Raw genomic sequence first — 14,758 nt, 5'->3', positions numbered from 1 at the left:
CCCCCCCTATTTTCTGGTTTGGTAGTCAAAACAGTTATCAATCTTATAATCGTATTAATTGGGGTCGAGTGGCCCCTCACATCCTTGCCCCTTGCGCCACTGCACCTGCTGCACTATTGACAGATACACCTCAGGGGAGGAGGCGATGTCTTTACATTGTCCCCACTCATTTCTGCCTCACACGACCCTCTGTCTCTCTCAGCCTCTCACCTTTGCTGCTTTATCTTTTCCTCACCCCCATCGTACCTGTGCCTCATCCCTTTCTACCTCTCACATCACCGAAGTGTATGCTGCTGCCTCCCTTCTCTTGTGTGTAGATTCACTTCCTTCTACCTCAATCACATATCGCATAAGTGCCTCATACCTCTACCTCACTCTGCCTCATTTTTTCCCCACTCTTTTCTGCCTCAATCTCGCCTCTTCCTCAATCTCCCTCTCACCTCTGGCTCATTCTACCTTACACCTGTGCCCTATTAATGCTTAGGTGTCCACCTCCCTCAGGAAGAATCACTGCCACGTTATTTCCCCCCAAACTCTGCCTCATAAGAACCCCCTCTCCCCTGCCACCACCCCCTCGTGCTTCATGTGTTCCCGACTGCCTCTTCCCTCGGCGCTCCTTCACCCTCCCGTTGCAGCCCGCTCTGGCGCATCTCTGTTTTTCTCTCTCACCTCTAATTACATTTCCCTCCCTTCCCAAAATCGCTCTGCGTCGTTTTCTTTGGCCTGTTGTCCCTTCTTGTTCGTGTTTCCATTTCCACATGACAGCGCCTCCCTTATCCCTCCCCTCCATCTCGTGTGTCGATGTATCTATCCCCCGGCCCCCCCTCCCGACGGCTCTGCACCTCTGTGGTCTCCTTCCTGGCCCCTCTCTCCTGCTCCCCACACATTTCCCTCGTATGCTCACACGGCCCTCGCCCCCATCACTTCCTAGAGTGGATGGCAGGGCAGAGAATCCACCCTGTAAAAGATGCACAGCTGTTTTATTCCCCGGAACCAGCCCCTCACTTTAAAAACAGCTGTTCCTGTCAGTCAAAAGGAGTGGTCAACCTCTGCCATTTACAGCAAACATCTGTAGCACAGAGTGGACCGGTAACAGAACCGTGCAGAGCGTGAACCGAACACACAATGCGCCTAGAGGCATTCTGGTACCCACCATCTGCGCTATATACCCACACATTAATGTATCCATCTAACTTGTCAACTGAAAATATATCTGGAATATATTTGCTTCTGATTATAACAGATGCATACGTGATTTGGCTGGAGAGGTCTCGCCTTTCTCTCCAGCATTACTTCATTCATCCAAATAAGTGACATCTGTTTTTAGCATGTCCTGTGACTCGTTTGTCTTGTGCAACTCTCCTCGTGTGACTGCCGCTTTATGAGTCTCTCCAGGCAGCAAAAGTACCACTCCTCGCCCTACCTTAAGACCCTTCCATGCTGCTGGCGTGCCTGTATGTCCTCTGCACCTCTCACTGCTGACGGCAATCCTTGCTGCTCCACCCTTGACTGCTTGCACTGTACAATGTGCTGAGGAGCCCCCCCCCCCCCCGACACCCCCTTGACCACACATGTGCATTCACATGCAGGTAGCACCTCTTCAATTCTAACACCTCCGAACTGTCCGGGTTTTTTAGCAAACTGCACTTTGAATTCTGGGCCTTGTAGTTTTTCTCACTTAGCGTATACGCCTACAACTTCATATAGAGAGGAGTTTGCTAACAGGAACGTTCATCTGTAACCCTAACAAACTGTGGGCACGCCACATTTGATGCACGGAGTTGAATGGAGGAACAGCAGAGATTTCATGATTTGCCGAGGATCACGCGGATAGGACAAGTGTAGAAGCCGAGACCTAGGTCTGCAATAGACTGACCTGACAACGCGATTTCTCTTTTCAACCTGGGCCTCACAACACCCAGAAGTTCTGTCACAAATACGACTCCTCTCCTCCCTCGTACACACAAACCCAGCAGTTTCACCACAGTTCTGCCTCCTCTCTCAAGGCCACCGAGTACAATCAACTATAGACAAACAGGCGGTTTTTCGTTTTAATGTATGTCCAGATTTGTGTCGCAATGTATGGTGGTGCAGTGTATGACTGGGCATTCGAGACCAAGTGAGTTGGGAAGGGAGCATGTATTGTATTGCACAGTCTTGAATACACTACCTCCTACAGGGACGCCTGCTGACTCTCCTCTTGATACTCTTCTGCAGGAGTAAATGCACAAGCCAGTTTTCATCGTAGTGCAAAATGATAACTGAAATAGTTGCAATACAAATCGCATTTGCGAGAGATTAAGCTATTGCCATTGTAAATGACAATGCCATTTATTTATCTGTTTTCAAAACCAACACATAAATAAAAAGTTTGTCATTCACAATGCCAATAGCTCAAACTTTTCCAAAGGTGAAACAGTTGCATTGTAAATGCTTGTTTTATTCTGCCTTTATTTTAACGATCTTGAGGGTTACCTCAATTCAGGGGAGGCAGACATTAAGAGGGAAGGTTCAAGAAACTAACAAGCTCTGCTTTCTGTGGATGACTGAATTTTGATTTCAAGAACCGGTGCTGGTCTGCAAAAACTCCTCAGCGGATTTGCCTCATTTATGAGTGATCTGGGTTTTAAAAACAAATACTTCCAAATCGCATTTTATGGTAGTTGGGAAAACCTGTCCCCACTTTAAGTTCTGTGGTATCAATATTGATAAGTTGCTCCTTCTCCCAATCTTCACAGATCTAGGCGTACCATTTGACCAAAAAGGAACTTGGTGCCATCTCATAAAGGCTAGGAAGCTGCGATTTAGTCAAACTATTGAGGCCCTCTTCAGATTTGCAAGAAAACTAAGCTGCAAACCACTTGATGCATTGAACAAAATGTATGTTGCACGCTGCTGTCCCGTCAATAAGTACGGGACAGGATTTTAGGCATTTTGTGATGTTTCATCTTCACAAACAGATGAAAACTTATTTCTGAGTAGACTCCTGGCAGTACCTGACAGTTTCCCGATACTTTTATGTCACATGGAACTAGGCTTCAGCACTCTAGAAGATCGTATCAAAAGTGCTGGATGACTACAGCGAACCCAGGGTTAGCGCCCGGGAGGGGGTCTGAGGGATCGGGCCTTGAGCGTGGGCCCTGCTGACGCCTTCGCTCACACTGACGTCCGTGTAGGCCCGGAGGAAGAAGGGAGAAACACGCGGTGACGGCGGAGGCCACATGGTTTGAGGGTGGTCTGTAATGGAGACGACTTCCAGAAAAGCAACCTGGTGATACCAGGGAGGCATGTTTTCTCTGACCCCACCGGCCCCAGGAAAATTTAAAAATGACCGGGGTCCCATGGGAGCGAATATTTGTGCAAGTTCTTAGCGCCTCTGAGGGAGGAACCACAGCAATAGGTCAGAAGGCTCCTGATAGAGGAGGGACCATCTGGGGCCTCTTTGCTGTACCCCATTTCTGCACACATCTACAGGGACAATGGCAGATGATAACAATCCGAGAGTGGAGGTACTTGGGTGCAGTGGCTGACAAATCCCCCGCTGGGGGGGTTGGACCAGACTAGCCCTGCTCCAGGAGCGAGGATACCGGCGGCCTGGTAACCCCGATCTGCTGTAAAAGACTGCAGCAGAAGGAATAGCAGAGAGGACCCTATCAGATTCTGGCTCATCCAGAAAGCCTCTAGACTAGCAGAAATAATCGGCTGGAACAGGGTGGCCCGTCCCTAGAGGTGCCAAATTGTAGGTGGACCCATCTAGGAACAACAATCTGTGGGCTGGTATGAATAAGTACCAATACCTCTAAAGAGACGGGAACAGGGATCTGCCCATGTTGAGGCATCATTTGGGCCTGGATCAAGATCGGAGACCGGGACAGAAAGAAGGATGCACACATGGCTGCCACTGCCTGGTCAATCCATGGGTAAAGACAAGCCGCGAGGGGTGAACAGGCCAACAAAATATCGCAATTTACAGTCCCGGGCCCAATGACAGCAGAACATAGAAGGTTAGAATTAGAACAGCTGTCCCACCAAGGTATGATGGTGCAAGATAAAGCGGATATCCTGGAGGCCATTAAAGACTCCTGAGTGGTGCTGGAAACAAAAATGGACACTATGGGGATGAATCTCAATCATTTGTTTCTGGATCTCTGAAAAGTGGCAGATCGAGTGACGAGTACGGAGGGAGAACCAGGTACCCTAAAGGAGGAAGTACAGAGGCTCCGCACGACAGTAACATCACTTCAAGAACAGTTCAGCCGCCTGGAAGACAGAGCAGAAGATGCAGAAGGGAGCTTGTGAAGGAATAACCTGAGGTTTCTGGGATTCCCCAAGAAGGTGGAAGGTTCGACCGCAGATCTCTTCCTGGAACAGTGGATAGAAGCGGCCTTTTCAAATATCAGACTGTCCAAATTGTTCGCTGTAGAGAGAGCCCATCGTTCTCTTGGTTCCCTACCGAGGCCAGGATCACCACCCAGAGCCATGATAGCCCGGCTGTTCAATTTTAGAGACAAAGATATAATCTTGCAATATGTCCGTGTACATGGCCCGCCCAAGTTTGAAGACCGAGACATCCATATTTATCCTGACTATACCAGGAAAGTGCAAGATCTACAGAATGATTTCTTGGGAGTCAAGAGGCGTCTTAGAGAACCCAACATTAAATACAGCTTAATGTTTCCGGCTCGGCTCCATGAACAGTATGGAGACAAGGTGCATTTCAACAGCTCTTCGCAGGAGGCCACAGACTGAATGGACTCAATTGGCCTGGCGGGGAAAGACCAAAATCATGGCTGGCGGGAACAGCGCAGAAGAAGAGGGCGGCAATGGGGGGGGATACCTACACAAAAACAGTTTTCTCCTCTCTGCCTAGTCCAAGAAACTCAATTGCAATTGGAAAATAGACCTAATCGTACTGATGAAGGCTCTTGAGCTATATTGATACCCCTGGCGGGGAAGAACTGAGGGTCAAAATGAACACAGAAACTGTAATAGAAATTGGAAGTATGGAGGAGAGAATGAGATGGTAAGTAATTGGGGGTCAGTCCCCTAAAAGACTAAGAGAGAGAGACTGGTAAACTTTTTGTGACACGGTTCCACCACTGTAAAAGTGGAGGACACTCCTGCTGTGACGCACTGCTGCGGCCTTGCGAAACCGTAGGTTGGGCGAGGCGGCGCGGTGCCCGATAACCTGGCCGTATATCAAAGACTAGACTTTTGGATTTATACATTTGGTTTGTTGAATTTTAAGCAGGGGAGGGAAACCTGGGGAGGGGGGGGGGCGGTATGGGGCGGTGTCCTGAGTCCTTGGACTACGGGTGTGCTAGGGGAAAGGGGTACTACTGGTTGGGGGAGGTGGATGTTGGGGAATTACACGGTTATGTCAAAAAGTTTGTTACCGGGTATACAATGAGATGATATGTCAGTCCACATATAGCAACGACGGGTGGCCCACTCTATAACACATTAACCCCTTGGACGCAGCCACGATTCTGCGCCTGTGCGGCCGTTTTGAAGAGTGGGCGGGTTCATGACGGCCCCCAGCCGTCATCAGCACACACCCACTGTGATGCATGACGGCCGGGGGCAGTCATCAGTATGGAAGGGGTTAAGGGGTCACCATCTAGATAGAGAGGTCCAGCACCACAACAAACCAAAGTTATGACAAGCAAAAGACAGAACTACAAATTTATAACCTGGAATGTTGGGGGGCTAAACGATGTGGCTAAAAGGATTCAGGTGGCAATGTATCTTAAAAGGTATGGAGTGAGTATAGCCTTTCTTCAAGAAACTCACTTGTGGGACAACTGCCTTAAATATGTCAAACGACGGTGGAGGGGCCAATTATTTTGCGACAGCATATTCAGGCTATGTTAGAGGCGCACTGATCTGGGAGGCACCGGGTATCCCATTTAGGGCGGTAAAATGTAGGATAGATCCGTAAGGGAGATATGTGATAGAGGACTGGATGCTAGATGGGCGAAATGTCTGCCTGATTAATATGCAAGCCCCGAACAATGATGATGGAGAGTTCCTGAGGTCAGTCTTAGGTCAGCTGGACTGTGCTCCAGAGGCAGAAGTGAGTGATTATTGCAGGGGACTATAATTGTGCGTTAGATGGTAAAATGGACAGGTATTCCCCCCCCCCCCGGCAAGAGGCCAAACCTAAAACCAGAGAGGCCATGCTTCAGATGTTAATAAATTATAGCCTCTTGGATATCTGGCGGCACCGTAACACCCATCAAAGAGAATATTCCTGTCATACACCTAAATATAGCAGATTAGATTATTTCGCCATCTTCCACCTGTAATGCAGAAGATTGGGGGAGAAGCACAGGAAAGTGCTTTGGCCCTCCTGGATATTGAACAGGCGTTCGATTCGGTCAGATGGGAATATTCGTGAGAGGTGCTTTTAAAAATGGGATTTGGCCCAGGGTTTGTAGACTGGGTTAAACTGCTTTATACTAAACTTATGGCAAGGGGCCACACAGGGAGATATGTGTTGGACGTTATGATGCTAGAACGAGGAACGAGACAGGGATGTCCGCTTTCCCTTTAACTGTTCACCCTCACAGTGGAACCATTGGCGTGTCACCTCCGGGCAGTGCTGCAGGGACATGGTATTACAGCGTGTCACACAGAACATATTGTGCCTTGGTCGCCCGACACAATCTGTCCCGATCTTGCTTGACACTCTGGGGCAGTTTACCATGGCTTCGGGCTTGCGTATTAATAAACTTAAATCGCAATTGTACGCAATAGGGTCGGAGGGGAGTGGAGTCCCAACCCCCCAAGCTAAAGCTCCCTATGGAACCAGAAATGGTGCAGTATCTGGGAATATGGAGAGCCAGAGGAAAAGGTATTTTTACAATCTTAATATGGGTAGGATACTCAAGAGCCTGCAAGGGAGTATAACTTTTTGGAATACACTAAAATTGTCCTTGATGGGGAAAATGTCCTTAATAAAAATGGTGGTACTACCCAGATGCCTCTATACCATGCAAGGCGCTTTTTACGAACTGCTGCATAGTGTGTTCAAGGAGCTAGATTTACTTCTCATGCAGCTCCTGTGGAAAGGGAAATGCTGCAGGGTAAGCTTGGAGGTGATGAAACAACAATAGGGTAAAGGGGAGCTGGAAATTCCGGATCTAGAGTTATACTATTTGGCGTCGCAATTACAGCTGCATACGGATCGCTCTTGGGAGCGAAACTTGTTTGATGGATTCCTATGGTTGGTTAACAGTTGGGAACACTTTTCTGGTTAACCGGGACGCAACAAGGCAACTAGCCACCAATGATAGGGCTAATGGCTATAATATGGGACAGGACGACTAAACGACTCATCAAGGGGAATCCCTATGCTCCAGAGGCAGATATTTGGAACATGCTGCAGTTTGCTCAAATAGAACGAGTAATGTCGACTGATGAATGGAAGGTGCGGGGTTGTTTGATGCCGTCAGATCTATACCTTGAAAACAGGTTAATTACTTATCAAGATGCTGTAGACACATTTGAATTTGGGCGGGGTAATTCTTGCAATATGCCAAGATAGCAGCTACAGCCCAACAGCTTTGGCTGACATTTCCAGATGCCGCGGAACATACACATACACTGGTTACTATGATTGCAATGGAGGGAGGCCGGAAACTGCTTACTCACTTGTATAGGGTACTTCGAGAAGATTAGAAGATTAAACCCTTGAAGGTGGAGGAGAGATGTCAAGAGGTTTGTCCGCAAGAGATTACGGGAAAAGAGTGGGGGAAAATCCATTAAAACGTCCATAGAGAGGCAGTCTGTAGTAGATTTAAACTAATACAATACAATACATTATAATTTACATGACCTACCTTTCACCCAAACGATTGCACACCATAAATGTATCCCGAGACCCGAAATGCCCCCGATGTTAGCAGCCACAGGCAGATTTTGTGCATATGGTGTGGTACTGCGAACCAATGCGTATTGGGCTGTCATCCTAGAACAACTGAATAGACTTACAGGGTGGGTGATAGCCTTGGAAATGAAAACCTGCCTCCTTGGTCTGATCCCCAAGAATCCCAAGCATAAAACAAGTAGACTGTTTTTAATTTTGGGGCTCACGATAGCTAAGAGGAGAATTGCAATACACTGGCTGACCCTGCACGGACCACAGGTGGACAAATGGAGAAAAGATTTAAAGAATGGGTGTTAGCGGAGGCCAAAATACAGCAAAAGATATTTGGGGTTTTTTTTTTGGGGGGGGGGGGGGGTCGGCGTGCTGCAGAAGATAGTGTCAGTATTTTTCCCTGCAAAAGGTATCAACAAAGGGTTTGTGGTGCTAAAATCACCATCACCCTAGCTTTAAGGAACAGGCAAACTTGTCAAAAAAACAAACTTTTCTACACAGTTTTGGCATTTTACTGGGACATAGTCTATTTTTCCAAATGTTTGTGTGTTTCAACCTCCTTCCAGTTAGTGGTAGTAGGATGTGAAAGCAATAATGGATCTTGGAAAATATACATTACTGAAAAGTAGACAAACTTCTGAATTTAGCAAGGGGTCATTTGTGTGGATCATTTAAGGTTTTTCTTTAGAAACTAACAATTGAAATTAAAAATATTGAATTTGAGTTGGAAAAAAACAGCCATTTGTGCAAACGTTTTCACCTGTAACTTCTTCTAAGCATGTCAGATTTTTTAAAGCAATATACTGTTATGTCTGCTGTACCCTTCTTGTTGCAGGGATATTTAGGACTTGTACGTTCACCAAGAACCTGAGGTACCCAGAGCCAATAACCGAGATACGTCTTGCTATGGTTTTTCATTGTATACCAGGTATATTCATTTGGTAAAATAAGAACAATAGGTACTGAATAAACCTATATATTTCTGAAATGGGAACAAAATGTAGAGTTTGGAACCAGTGGTTATTGCACATCACCCATACAAGACTGTGAATTAAAGAACATTTTTCAAAATTACTTTTTTACAAATTGTCTTTCATTTGGAAGGCAGCAATGCAAAGAAAGTCAAATGGTAATAACACTTGTTCTACTATTCTGTGTTCCCCTTAAGTCTCCCAATAAAATGGTACCTCACTTGTGTGGGCAGGTCCAATACCCGCGACAGGAAACGGCCCAAAACGCAACGTGGACACATCACATTTTTCCAGTGAAAACTGAACCTTTTTTTGCGATCTGCCTAGCTGTGTATTTTGCACCCGAGCTCTGCCCGCACCCACGGAAAACTAGACATCATGGGGAATCCATGATAGGGTGACTTGTGTGGCTCTCACCAGGTTCTGTTTCCCGGAATCCCTTGCAAACCTTTACATTTGTCAAAAAATAAAAACATTTTCATCACATTTCTGTGATCGAAAGTTCTGGAATCTGCATGGAACCACAAACTTCCACACACCCAGCATTCCCCCATGTCTCCCGATAAGAATGGTACCTCACCAGTGCCCGTGGCAGGAAACGTCCCGAATCGCAAAATGCAAACATCACATTTTCCCACAGAAAACTGACACTTTCTTTGCAATGTGTCTAACTGTGAATTTGAATGGCTCTAGCTCAGCCGGCACCTAGAGAAACCTAGCAAACCTGTACATTTTTTAAAACTAGACACCAAGCGGAATCCGGGATGGGGAGACTTGTGCTGTCACCGGGTTCTGTTAACCAGAATCCCTTGCAAACCTGAAGCTTTGGAAACAAAAATCCTCACATTTCTGTGATGGAAAGTTCTAGAATCTAAGGAGAGCAACAAACTTCCACCAACCCAGGATTCCCCCAATAAAAATGGTACCTCGCTTGTGTGGGTAGGCCTAGTGCCTACAACAGAAAACTTCCCAAAATGTACTGTGGAGACTCAAAAATTATCTATTACAAAAAGACCTTGTTTTGCGAGGGAGTCACCTGCATTTTTGAACCCCGGCTCAGCGGTCATCTAGGGAAACTCACCAATCCCAGACATTTCTGAAAACTAGGAACCCGGGGGAGTCCAGGGCGGTGTGACTTGCGTGGAACCCCCAACGTTTTCCTACCCAGAATCCTGTGTTAACCTCAAATTTAGCTAAAAGAATCTCTTTCTACCATATGATGTAAAACGCTCCAACATTTGGCGCTGGAATGGGTTGTGCCATAAAAGAAATTAAGATAATAAAAATTGTAAATGCTACTCACATCGTTATTAATATAATTACACATACAGATACATCTGACATTCTTACAGTGCCTGTATATCTTACAGGAGTCAAACAAAGTCAAAAACCTGACTTCACCAGGGATGTAGAATTCCTATAGCCCAAAGCCCAGGACATATTATTTGGGGTCAAGGGAAACAAGTTTCATGTGTATTTTGTCCTTGGGACAAGTAGGCCCAACACCCTGCAGCACAAACCCTTTGGCTGCCATTTTGCAGTACCACATTATGGATCAGGGAAGGGCAGGGTCTGCCGTTAAGGTAATATTTTTGCCCATATGTTAATGCTGTTCAAAGTTGTATTTATGGTTCATTCATTGAAAGCCTTTATAATTAGGGTGAGCGCTCTAAGTGAATGTTGTAAGCTGTGACTGCACTACTGATAGTCGTTCCAGTATAAAAATGTGTACACACGTTTTCAAAGTTTAGCAATAAGAGGCTATGTATAATGCTCCCTAAATACCTTCCGATTTGATGCAAATATTTGTAGAAGCTTGAAAGCAAGATTGCTGATCTTTGCTCTCAAAATGAAATGTTCATAAAAAATGAAAGCAGCGAAATAAACATTTCGCTAAACTATGGAACATTTCAGATACAAATTTATTTGCAGCATCATTTAGTAACATGTGTTGATGCATACTAGTATTTCCCAAAAATAATCATAATGGAAAATCAGTGTAACCAGTTTCAATAAGATTATGGGAAACAAGCATTGGCAAAGCCAGTAGGTCTGGAATTGGTGGTCAGCTTTTTTGTTTGTCAATGTGTGACTTGGTTTGGCATGGTTTTCGTAAAACCTTATTGGTGTGGGAGCTGCCGGGCCCTCGCCATTATAACAAACATTGGCAAACGCAAAAACAGTTTTTGGTCTAAAAACGCACACACTGCCACAGTAGTTCCTAGAACTGAAAAAAACGACTGTGTGCCAATATGCTTCTTGTGTAAGAGCAGATGGCTGTCACTCACAGTGAAGTCAGCTGATACAGAGAGCAAGAGAGAGAGAGAGACAACATTTTAATAAAAACAAAAAGGTCATTGTCAACGCCAGACCAAATTAGGGGCCCAATAATTAAAAGTTTCAAATGTTCTTCCATGGTATATGTCCTTGCATTAAGTGCAGCTATACGGATTTCGTGAATTCCCAAAAATTTACAGAAGTAGGACAAGAAATAGTACTCCTAGAAAATATTTGTGAACTTCATTTGAGCATGAGCAAATGTCAATGTGTGGATTTGCTCATACAAACATCTGAGTGTTTGCAAGTTCTCTTTACCTCCAACCACTTTTTCCCCCAATTCTGGAAGAATGTTAACGTCTGCCATTGTCAGGAGTAAATTTCCAACATTTCTCAGTATGGGAAAAGATTTAGAGAAGAATAGTTGAAAATCCTTAAAACCGGCAAGTTAGTATATTTGCACAGACTCAAAAGGGCATTCTAACCCTGGAACAATTGCTTATCACTACCTTCAGCTCCAGTATGTAGATTTGCAGAAACGTGGCTTCATAAGGGGATTGCAAGTGTTCAAACACTATAATGGTATGAGCCCTGGCATAATCAGAGGCTATATCAGAGCTCTTATATAATGAGATTGCTGCCATAATTTGTTGCCGCACTACATGGCACCAAAGGGACAAGAGGATTTTGTTACAGGACAAGTAGACTTACGAAGCAACCTGCCCCATGGACAAGTAGATATTTTGTTAAATTCCACACCCCAGCTTCTTTAGTATCTCTTTAGCACTTCTAAGTAACAAGCTGTGTCCCTTTTTTCCCCACCAATGCATTGGAATCTATATGTTTGGCTACAGATAGCTCCCAGCTAGGATAAGACTCCAACTAAAGGAAGGCGTGGTGGTGTTGTGAATAACTGCCACCCTGTCCCTTCATACTCTGGTTTAGCAGCTTCATCACATCAAATATAGGCACAAGAACACATTACATGCTAAAATATAAGACAAAATACCAGATTCGTTTTTTCAAGTAATGGCATGTAATTTCTTTTAATTAATTTAAATCTCGAAATGTTGCATAATTATGTGAAATCAAATTTACATAAATTCATGCAGCCCTAGTTCAAAGTGGGGGACGTGTTCATTTTCTGGCTACTGCCTTTGGAGAGCTGATGGCCCTTTAAGCCAGGCCTTTGTGTTGCACCTGGCTAAAAGTGAAAACACAGCATCACTAATAGGTTGCTGCTCAGAAAGGAAAGCAAATAACATGCTGGTGCTAGTCACTGAATCCTGGTTTTGGAAAATTACACTGCAATAAAAGCAGCATGTTTCACTGATCTAGGCGCAGTTCTAGCTCAGTCTAGCTGAATCCCCAGCCTATCTTGCACTGATGAAATGCAATACATACAGAAGAGTGAGTGAAAATCTGGTGCTGAAGAGGAAAGAGATGACATGAGAAATGCACATGAAGGGTTTCAGAAAGATGGAGGGGGAGGGTGGTAGAGCCCTCACCCAGAAGGGCAGGTGTAAACTGCTGTGTCCCAGCTTCTGACTGCACATGTGCTGTGCTGCTTTAGTTTACAATTAGTGCGTTTATGACCATTGCTTTCTGCTCAACCGAAAAGCAGAAGATTGGATGTGTATGTAGTCTGTCACCTTGATGACTCATTGACATGGACTTTGAGAAACTAGACCTGCTGTCAGCCTGCTGTGATAAACAATTACCCACAACCTAAACGTACCTAATCACCTGAAGGTGACTCAGTTAAAATTATGCACTATACAAGAGTCATATGTTGCATGAAAATAATATTACAGAACCACATAATCTGGCCTATAAAGTTAAAGGCATGAATACAGGGCACAATAGATAACATTTTCAAAATCAATGGTGGGATGCAGGGGGGCCAGAACTAATGAGGAAGGGGATGGAACAGGAGGAGTAATGAACGTGTCAGCAGAGTTGAGGGCACGTTTAGCATTGAGATGTTGGAAGAGGGTAGCACTTAAAGTTTAAGGAAAAAATGTTTTTTTTTTTTTGTTTTCCGCTTGAATAGTCTTGGATCAATTTGGCACCCAAGTTAACTCATATGCTTCTTGACAAGACTGGGAGCTTTAGTCCAGCCTTTGCTGCAGCACAAACTCAACACAAAAGTCCTGTGTATTATTTAGAACAATAGTAAGTGATCATGGTTGAGGACTTTGGAGTGCAGGGCAAGGGAGAGGTCAGAGTAAGTGACTGTCTCTTTTTTGTGGGTTTCTTCTCTCACTTTGACAACTCTCTCAGCAGTCAGACAGGACACTTCAAGGCTTAAGTTTGCAAACTCTTAGTTCACAGTTAAGCACTCTTGTTTTTCATGAAAACTGCTTTGCATATAGTCTTCCGCAATATTTGTTTTTACTACCTGTCCATGTTGTTGTGAATCTCTTATCAAAGACACAATTTTGGATGTGTATCTGTGGCAAAGAAGATAAAATGCAAGGCTTACAAAACAGGCAGTTCAGGAATCAATTTAACTCTAAGGGGTTATGGTAATATTTATCATTGTATGATATTAAACTTGTACGAGCCATTAATGTACAGTTTTGGAGCCACACTGCTGAAAAAGCTGTTATTTTCCCACCCATAGACTTCATGAAGGTGGATTAGTATCTGCTCGAGTACTGTTCACTCATTAAAGCAAGGTTCGGGTTTGAATTTAGGTGCCAGTTAGAAAGTCACAGTGGGAAGTGATCTTCCAAATAAGTATGTATTAACAGATTGTGAACATTATTGTGAATGTGAACTTGCATAGGTGCTGAATGAACCTCCTCCCACTATCTGCAAATTGATTTTAATGGAAATTAGAGTTACGCTTTAACTGTTTCCTGAAACCTTTTTTGGCATCATCTGTGTTGCAACTTTGGGTTAGTTTTGAGTTAATACTGCTCTGCTTTGGGCTACAGTTGGGCTTGTACTTCAGCTTGTGACAGGTCTCAAAATCTGCCAACACTGCCCAACAGGCACACAGCTTCACCCTGCACCCCAGAAGGACCCACCCGAGGCCTCCTTCGCCCACACCTCACCCCGGGGTACTCACCGAGACACACCAATGTCCTGCCGCTCCAAAGGACGGTCGGGGAACGCAGCGCGGGCTCCGCGGAGCGGCTCGCTCGGTGAGGGTGTCTCGGTCGGCTCGAGCACCAGCAGCCTCGGTGACTTCCGCGGCAGCAAGTCTGAAGCCCTAACGTGACTGGGAGCCGGTGGATATGGGCTCCGACAGCCGTGAAAACCAAGTGGATAGCAGCCGAGGAGGTGAGAGCCCGACAGCAGAAATTCCACAAATCAGCATCCGCGTCCTTCGATCACGTGACACATGTTTCGCTTCCGTCCCAGGCGATTACAAAAGAAAACTTACTTCCTCATCCTCACTCACAGTATTTGGAACAACCAGATACGGCTGTTTTTGTTACAGCTTCAAAGAGCGTTACAATTTAGCGACTAAAATGGGCAATACATAATTATACCGAAAGATTTGATTTGGAGTTGGTAAACACGCACGTCATACTTCCTGGCTTTTGAAAATTTATTTATTTATTTATTTATGCATTTTTATATAGCGCGGACTTTACCCGAAGGTGTCAGAGCGCTT

The 14,758-nt window shown here is 45.0% G+C and overlaps 1 protein-coding gene across 1 annotated transcript in view; it reads right to left on the bottom strand.

Annotated features, from left to right (window-relative positions):
* Positions 1-14,445, bottom strand: part of LOC144762613 (ribonuclease T2-like) — a 155,360-nt gene extending 140,915 nt beyond the window's left edge. Inside the window, exon 1 of the mRNA XM_078647840.1 lies at positions 14,207-14,445. The gene's annotated coding sequence lies outside the window, so the exon portion shown is untranslated. The remainder of the gene's footprint in view (positions 1-14,206) is intronic.
* Between the last annotated feature and the right edge of the window lie 313 nt (positions 14,446-14,758).

This window comes from Lissotriton helveticus, chromosome 6 (genome assembly GCF_964261635.1).
Source record: "Lissotriton helveticus chromosome 6, aLisHel1.1, whole genome shotgun sequence".
Lineage (NCBI taxonomy): Eukaryota > Metazoa > Chordata > Amphibia > Caudata > Salamandridae > Lissotriton > Lissotriton helveticus.
Note: the sequence above shows the minus strand (reverse complement) of the source record. Positions and strands in the feature narration are given on the sequence as shown.